The following is a 7,500-nucleotide window of genomic DNA, read 5'->3' on the forward strand; positions in this document are numbered from 1 at the left end:
TGGTAAGCACGTACGTAAGCATGAATAAATCAACATTGTGGGGGCAGTTAATAGACAGGCTAGGCAGGGAGTGTCCGTGGCGCCAGAAACGACGACGACGACGACAACAACAACAACAACAACAACAACAATGACAACAACAACAACAACAGCAGTTCCCCCTCTCCTTAATCTTAAAACACTATCGAGGCGCTAGTAACTCAGACACCACCCCTCCTTCACACACACACACACACACACACACACACACACATCATTTGTTCCTATCCCTGTTCTGTCCATCTTACTAATGCAAGAGTCAAAGTCAATCAGTCTCTTCACTATTATTTTGTTAACTGTAGCTTTTATTTTGCTTAGCTCAACAATGCAAAATTTAACCACTCTTCAGTCTAACTCAACTAACCCTCATCCCTCTTCCGTCCATCGTAATAAAGCAAGAGTTAACCAGTGTATTCATCACAACAAATCCATAAAACTGTAAAACTGTACTTTCCTGGTAATTTTTCGGTTTGGAAGAGAACACACACACACACACACACACACACACACACACACACACTATCCACCTAGTTTAAACCTAAAGCTTTTTTTTATCTCAACCAAAATCAATGTTCATCTTAAAAAAATATAAATAAATAAAAGAAAAGAGAAGAGAAAACACATAATTTCACCACTATTTTCAAAACCTCTCTTATTCTCCATCTAAATAAACATTCCACAACAAACCAACACCAACACCAGCAACACCTTCAGGACACCACCATTACCACAACTACTATCATAACCACAACGTATCACTCTCACGTGCGGCAGAGGGCGGCTCGGCAGGGAGAGGCAAGCAGGTAGGTAGGCAGGCGAGGGCGGCACAAGGTAAGCTCCAAGTTCTACAAGTACACGATTTCCTGAGTGTGCGGGCGTGCAAGCGGGCGAGGGCGGCGGTGTGGGCGTCGCGTGGGCGGGGGTGTGACCTTTGGGGCGTGTGGTAAAGGTTGAAGGCCCGGCACCTTGTAATGAGAGGGAGAGAGAGAGGGGAGCTGACACGCCTATGTATACCTCTCCCCTCTCCCAGCTCTCCTCTCTCTCTCCCTGTCTCTCTCTCTCTTTCCTCCTCTGTGTGTCTCTGTCTTTCTTTTCTCTCCACGCCCCGTAATCTTTCTCTGGAGGAAAATTGTGTTGCCTTAAATGCTGGGTGGTGTGCACGGCGTGATGGGGAAGGTGAGCTGAGAGAGATGGAGAGCTGCACACACACACACACACATACACACACACACACACACACACACACACACATACAATAGTCTCTCTCTCTCTCTCTCTCTCTCTCTCTCTCTCTCTCTCTCTCTCTCTCTCTCTCTCTCTCTCTCTCTCTCTCTCTCTCTCTTTGGCTTCACGTTTTCATTTGTTTTGGATTTTATTTATTTTAGCTTTAATAATTTCGATGTACGGCGTCATATGACCTCGATCAATCTCTCTCTCTCTCTCTCTCTCTCTCTCTCTCTCTCTCTCTCTCCAGACGAGCCATGAGTCACGTGTGTACAAGAGGATCGTGGGTTCGTGTGGTGTACGTGTCTCAGTCTCGATTCCTGCGCCCATATTGAACCACACTTAAGGAATTGCTCTCTTTGCTCACTTTTTTTGTGGTTTCTATTCAAGCAACACGCGCCTTTTGCACCTTTTTTTTTTTCTTTCCAAGTTTCCTGCACGGATAAGCACAATGCCTGGCTTCTATACTGATGTTGTCTTGTCTTGGTGTTTCTTGGGTTTCGACAATAACGTTTTTTTTTAATTTTATGTCAAAGGGGAATCATCGAGAGTCAATGTAATGTGTACTTTTATTGATACATTTAGTTATCTATTATTTTTATTTACTTATTTTCTGGTGTGTGGGGTATGAAATAAAAAAAAATAAAAAAAAATAGCGAAGGTTAATGCAACGCGTGTTTTTTGGATAAAGAAAGGTGTATAACACTATGACAATAATGATGATGATGATAGTGATGAATTATGAACTTCATTTTCCCCACGCATACAAATAAACCTATTTTTTTTTTACTCATACAACGCAAAATGAGTAAAACAGTATTGAGTTACGTGAATATATGGGGAAAAGTCTATAATTCATCCACATCATCATTATCATCATCATCATAGTGTTGTATAATTATATTCTTATGTTCTATTTCGTTCTATTTTCTTACATTTCTTTTTTTTCTGTGTTCAAATATGATTCCACTGCAGATCTGAAGTCTCTCCCTCCCTCTCCCTCTTTCTCTCCCTCCCTTCCCCCCAAAATGTTAGGAGTGGTTAAGCCATCTAGGGCGTCTTGGCGGGGTGCCGGCTTGCAAGGTCACAACTCCCCGGCTTACGTCCCGCACCTCTCCTCTGTCAGGTGAAGAGAGCGGCAGGGTGAAGGGAGACGAGGCTACATTGTCGTCACTCGAGCCGGGGTTTGAACACGGAACTTTTCTGTTGTGATGCGAGTTTGTTTATCCTTTAAAGAGCTTTGCGACTTAAGAGGAAGGAACAAGGGTATTATAGTTTTTTTATTATATTTTTTTTACCTATTTATTTCATTCATTATTTGTTTTAACTTTTTTCTCTTTTTTTTTATTTTCCTGCAATATTTCCTTTCTTCAAGACCTAAAAGGCAGCGAATATGATCTTTCTTACCCTTTCACTGGTGTGGGTTCTCTTGCGGCGTGAGACTATAATCTGGCATAAGTTTACGTAGAGCATAATTTTAAAAGACAACACAGGCAGATAGAGGCAATCGAGCAGTTCAAATCTTTACGTACCAGTAATATTCGTACCAGTCACATTATCCGGTGTTAATCAGATGACGAAACAAAGGTAGGGATGTCATTACCTCGCAGCCAAAGGATTAGGAGACTATCATCAATTTCCACGTGCATGATTCCAGTGCACGACAAACCTTCCCCCACCCACCACCACTCATCTGATAACTGTACATCTTTTCCACGCCATCCCTTCAAAATTTATCATCTTATCACTCCATTCAGTTCTTTGTCTACCCTGCCTTCTTTAACTATACCTAGATTGACATGTCACTCTACCTCTCCATATGTTAACTGTTCGGCTAGTGACTATAGGGATTAGTAAACGCCGTGCAGTATCTCTCCCCCAGACACACTACATAAGGACCCTCATTCCTCACTACGTTACAGATACAAAGATGAACTGACTGGAACGCCACAAAGAATATTTGCCAGACAACAGAGGTCATCAGGTGCGTACTGAGAAAGGAAATAGATGAGAGAAAAGGAACGGGGAAAAGCGGATTGATTAGATTAGGGGAAAATGGATAGACTGAGTGAAGGGTATGAATGTGGCGAGAGAAAGAGATTAAAATGAGAATGAAAAATGGAGGGATTTACAGAGTGGAGAAAAAAGAAATTAAGATGAAAAATGGAGAAACGACAGGATTTTTAGAGGATATCAAAAAGACAAGTCGTACAAGAGGAAAAAAAGATAGTGGAAGACAAAAAGGCGAGAATAAATAAAGCGTGGAACTTGACAAGAGACTGTACCGACGAAAGGCAGGAACATAGGAGAGTGGTCAAGAGGGATGGAGGGAAGAGGACATCAGGTAAGAATGTGTAAAGCATGCATGATCCAGTCGGAAAAGGGTACAAATACGAGTAAATGAAAGCTTGAACAAACAAATGGCGCAAGACTTACTATTATATTCACAGCGTCCCCTCCCACCTTTTCCCTCTCATTTCTCGTATTTGTGTCCACCATACAGATCTTTGCCACAAATAGCTGCTCCTCAACCACGACAAGACCGGCGGAAATAAGGGAAGTCTCTCATTCTTGGCTCACCTCTGTCACAACACCGGTGGCTCAAGAATAAGGAAAACTGTGCACCATTCCCGTCATTCACGGGGACACAACTTGGTGCAGCCGCCGCCAGGTCACGGCTGTGTTGCGTCCACTGCACCGCGCCGCAACACATCACGCCACCACACCACCACACACTAGCCCGCGGCCACCTGCATGTCATAATCTTAGTGTTATTTGTGAGGCTTAAAATACTTCTGTTGTAGATATACCGATATTCTTGACCTGCTCTCTCTCTCTCTCTCTCTCTCTCTCTCTCTCTCTCTCTCTCTCTCTCTCTCTCTCTCTCTCTCTCTCTCTCTCTCTCTCTCTCTTACGGTACAAAAAATTCACTCAGTCAATGAATGTCTCTCTCTCTCTCTCTCTCTCATTTGTGTGTGTGTGTGTGTGTGTGTGTGTGTGTGTGTGTGTGTGTGTGTGTGTGTGTGTGTGTGTGTGTGTGTGTGTGTATGTGTGTGTGTGTGTGTGTGTGTGTGTGTGTGTGTGTGTGTGTGTGTGTGTGCTTGCGTGCTCGCGTCCGCCTTTCTCCAATGTCTGCGGAATGACCTTCAGCCCCTTAAGGTCACCTGAAATGGGCGAAGAGGGTAAAGGGGAAGGGAAGGTCAACATACTCACTGGTGGGCACACACACACACACACACACACACACACACACACACACAGGTAGACAGATAGAAAGATGTATAGATAGATAGATAGATAGATATATAGATAGATAGATAGATAGATAGATAGATAGAGATAGATAGATAGATAGATAGATGGATAGATAGATAGATGGATGGATATATAGAAAGATAGTACAAACAGACAGACAGATAGTTTACTGACGCGCACACACACACACACACACACACACACACACACACACACACACACACACACACACACACACAAACAGACACACACACAGAGAGACAAAGCAAGAGGAAGCCACCAGGAACTTCAATGAACGCCTCCCGAATAACAGTACCGTCTCTATCTCTCTCGCTCCCCGAACTGTGCTGATACACCCTGGAGCAGCGGCAAAGGCGTCACCGTTCAGGCAGCCTCAGGATCTCACCTATATTTTTTTCCCTTTCCTACAATTAAAGCGTGTGAGCAGCCTGGGAACCCTTCGTTACTCAGACCTCTAATCACTTATTCCTGTCACCGCAAGAAATTCCTTCCTCCGGTTCCGTGATTATAACGCGGAGTCGCCCTCAGGCAGCCTTCAGATGGAACTAGAGACGAATATGTAGCTCCTTCGTTTCCTTCTTTCTTCTTCTTCTTCTTCCTTTTCCTTCTTTTTCTCCTTGTTTTCCTCCTCCTTCTCATTCTTCTGCGTCTTCTCTTTCTTCTTACTCTTCTGCTCCTCCTCGTCTTTTCTTCTTCTAGTCCTCCTCCTCCTCCTCCTCCTCCTCCGTCTTCTTTCTTCTTCTTTTCCTCCTCCTTCTCCTCCTCCTTCTCCTTCTCCTCCTCCTCCTTTTTACTTCTTCTAGATTATTCAGGAGGTGCCTACTAATTATGTATTTTTTTCCTAAGCTTACTGTAGTTTCCTGGTTTCTCCTTTCTCTTCGTAATGTTAGATACAGCCAGACGATCACGTTTATTCTTGTGGCACCTTAGTCAAATCGACAACAGTTTAATAATTCTATCCAAGTAATTTTACGGAGCCAAAACTTAGCAATAATCCTGCACGTACGTTTATCAAGAGGAAGACTTCAAGGTTACAATACACTTCTCTGATTTTGGTTGATCCTTTTTGCCTCTGCTCTTTGAGGACTAGTAGGCTTTTTTTTTTTTTTTCGTTTCGTTTCAAGACACTTCTCTAATTCTGAATAATCCTTTTGGCTCTACTCTTAAGGGACCGACACCTTCAACGGGTCTTTTTTTCTGCCTTTTTTGTAGCCTTCGGTCAGATCTCCTCTTACATTAAGAACGAAAGAGTCATCATTTAGTTCACAGTATCTCTCGAACAGGAGGCACCGGTTTGTTCTTGAGGGTAACGGATTAAAAAATTAACCAAACATCTGTGGTAACCTTACGAAGCTGTGGAAACAAGAAAAAAGACGCGTGAATGGGGACAAAAAGGAAAAAAACACGAAGAAGAAAGAGGAAATAGAGAAAATAGAAATAACCAGTGCCAACATGCAGCTGAGTGGCGGTATTGTGCGTGGTGTGACTGGCGGGGTGGCTGGCAGGGTGACTGGCAGGGTAATGTGGCTTGGTGATGTGACGGGGTGACTGAAAGGGCGGGGGTAACAGGCGGGGTAACTGGCGGGGTAGCTGGTGGGGGGGTAACACTTTGATGGATGGGGGAATATAATGAACGCTGATATTGTTTTGTTTGTAAATGCCCGTCCAGGGTGATCAAGGGGCCGTGCATTGTTTACTGTGACGCGTGTGGTGGTGGTGGTGGTGGTGGTGGTGGTTGTTATTGTTGTTGTTGCTGTTATTATCATTATTATTATCATTACTATTATTACTATTATTACCATTATCAGTCTTAAAATTTTCCCCTATGCCATCTCCCATGAATATACAGGGAAAAACCCAGTCGTATTGTAATAGTGTAGTGAACGTCTCTTTTCCTTCTTCCACAGACGCTGAGAACTGCTAGGGGCACGTTCACACACACACACACACACACACACACACACACACACACACACACACACACACACACACACACACACACACACACACACACACACACACAGGATGTCGCCTCGGCCACAAACAGCCCTCATAACACAAGACTCATCACAATGCACCAAGCTATTTTTCTCTTGTCACGGAGCTAATGAGAGTGAGTCTACGGTCTCTCCTCGCCGCTGTGCACACCCATTATTAAACATGAACACACGGGAACCTGCAGGATGCCATTAAGAGCTGGTAAGTGATGAAGGAAGGACACCCGGTAAGAACTTTATGTTAATCTAGACGTAAGGAGAATATAAATAAATGGAACATAAGGAAATAAAAAAGTGCTGTTGAGTGATGGGAGAAATAACACTAGGGAGGGACTTTATGTTTATCTAGAGGCGTAGAGAATAGAAATTAAAGGAACATGATAAAATAAGTAAAAGTAACATCATAAAATAAGTAAAGGGGGCAAGATAGAGTAACAATAAACATGACGTTCCTATAATATTTTGGGAGTTCTTTCTCTTTTCATTACAAAACATAAAATTCCACAAGGACAGATTTATTACCACATTATTATTATTATTATTATTATTATTATTATTATTATTATTATTATCATTATTATTACTATTACCAATGCTGCTGTTGTTGCTTCGCCGCATGAAATCATTGCTAAACTTGCTTCCTCTTCTTCCCACAACAGACGAGTCACGACCAGTAATCCCTGAGGCCCTGCCTGTGTCTTGCCCGCGGGGAGTGTAGTGGTGGTGGTGGTGGTGGTGGTGGTGGTGGTGGTAAGGGGACGGTGCGGTAGTGGTGATGTAACTAGTATTAAGTGGAAATGGACAGTGGACAGGCAAAATGTTAGTAGTAGTGACAGTGTGGAAGATGTGGTGAAGGAAGTGGAAGTGGAAGAAGGAGAGGGTTGGAAATGTGATGTGATGTGATGTGATGTGATGTGATGTGATGTGATTGTGATGTATGTGGTGATGGTGAAGATGGGTGGAG

At 43.2% G+C, this 7,500-nt stretch overlaps 1 protein-coding gene across 1 annotated transcript in view; it reads right to left on the reverse strand.

The window, feature by feature from the left end:
- LOC135104141 (protein argonaute-2-like) overlaps nt 1-7,500 on the reverse strand; it is a 60,967-nt gene that overhangs the window by 12,203 nt on the left and 41,264 nt on the right. The window lies entirely within an intron of this gene.

Source organism: Scylla paramamosain, chromosome 10 (genome assembly GCF_035594125.1).
Source record: "Scylla paramamosain isolate STU-SP2022 chromosome 10, ASM3559412v1, whole genome shotgun sequence".
Taxonomy (NCBI): domain Eukaryota; kingdom Metazoa; phylum Arthropoda; class Malacostraca; order Decapoda; family Portunidae; genus Scylla; species Scylla paramamosain.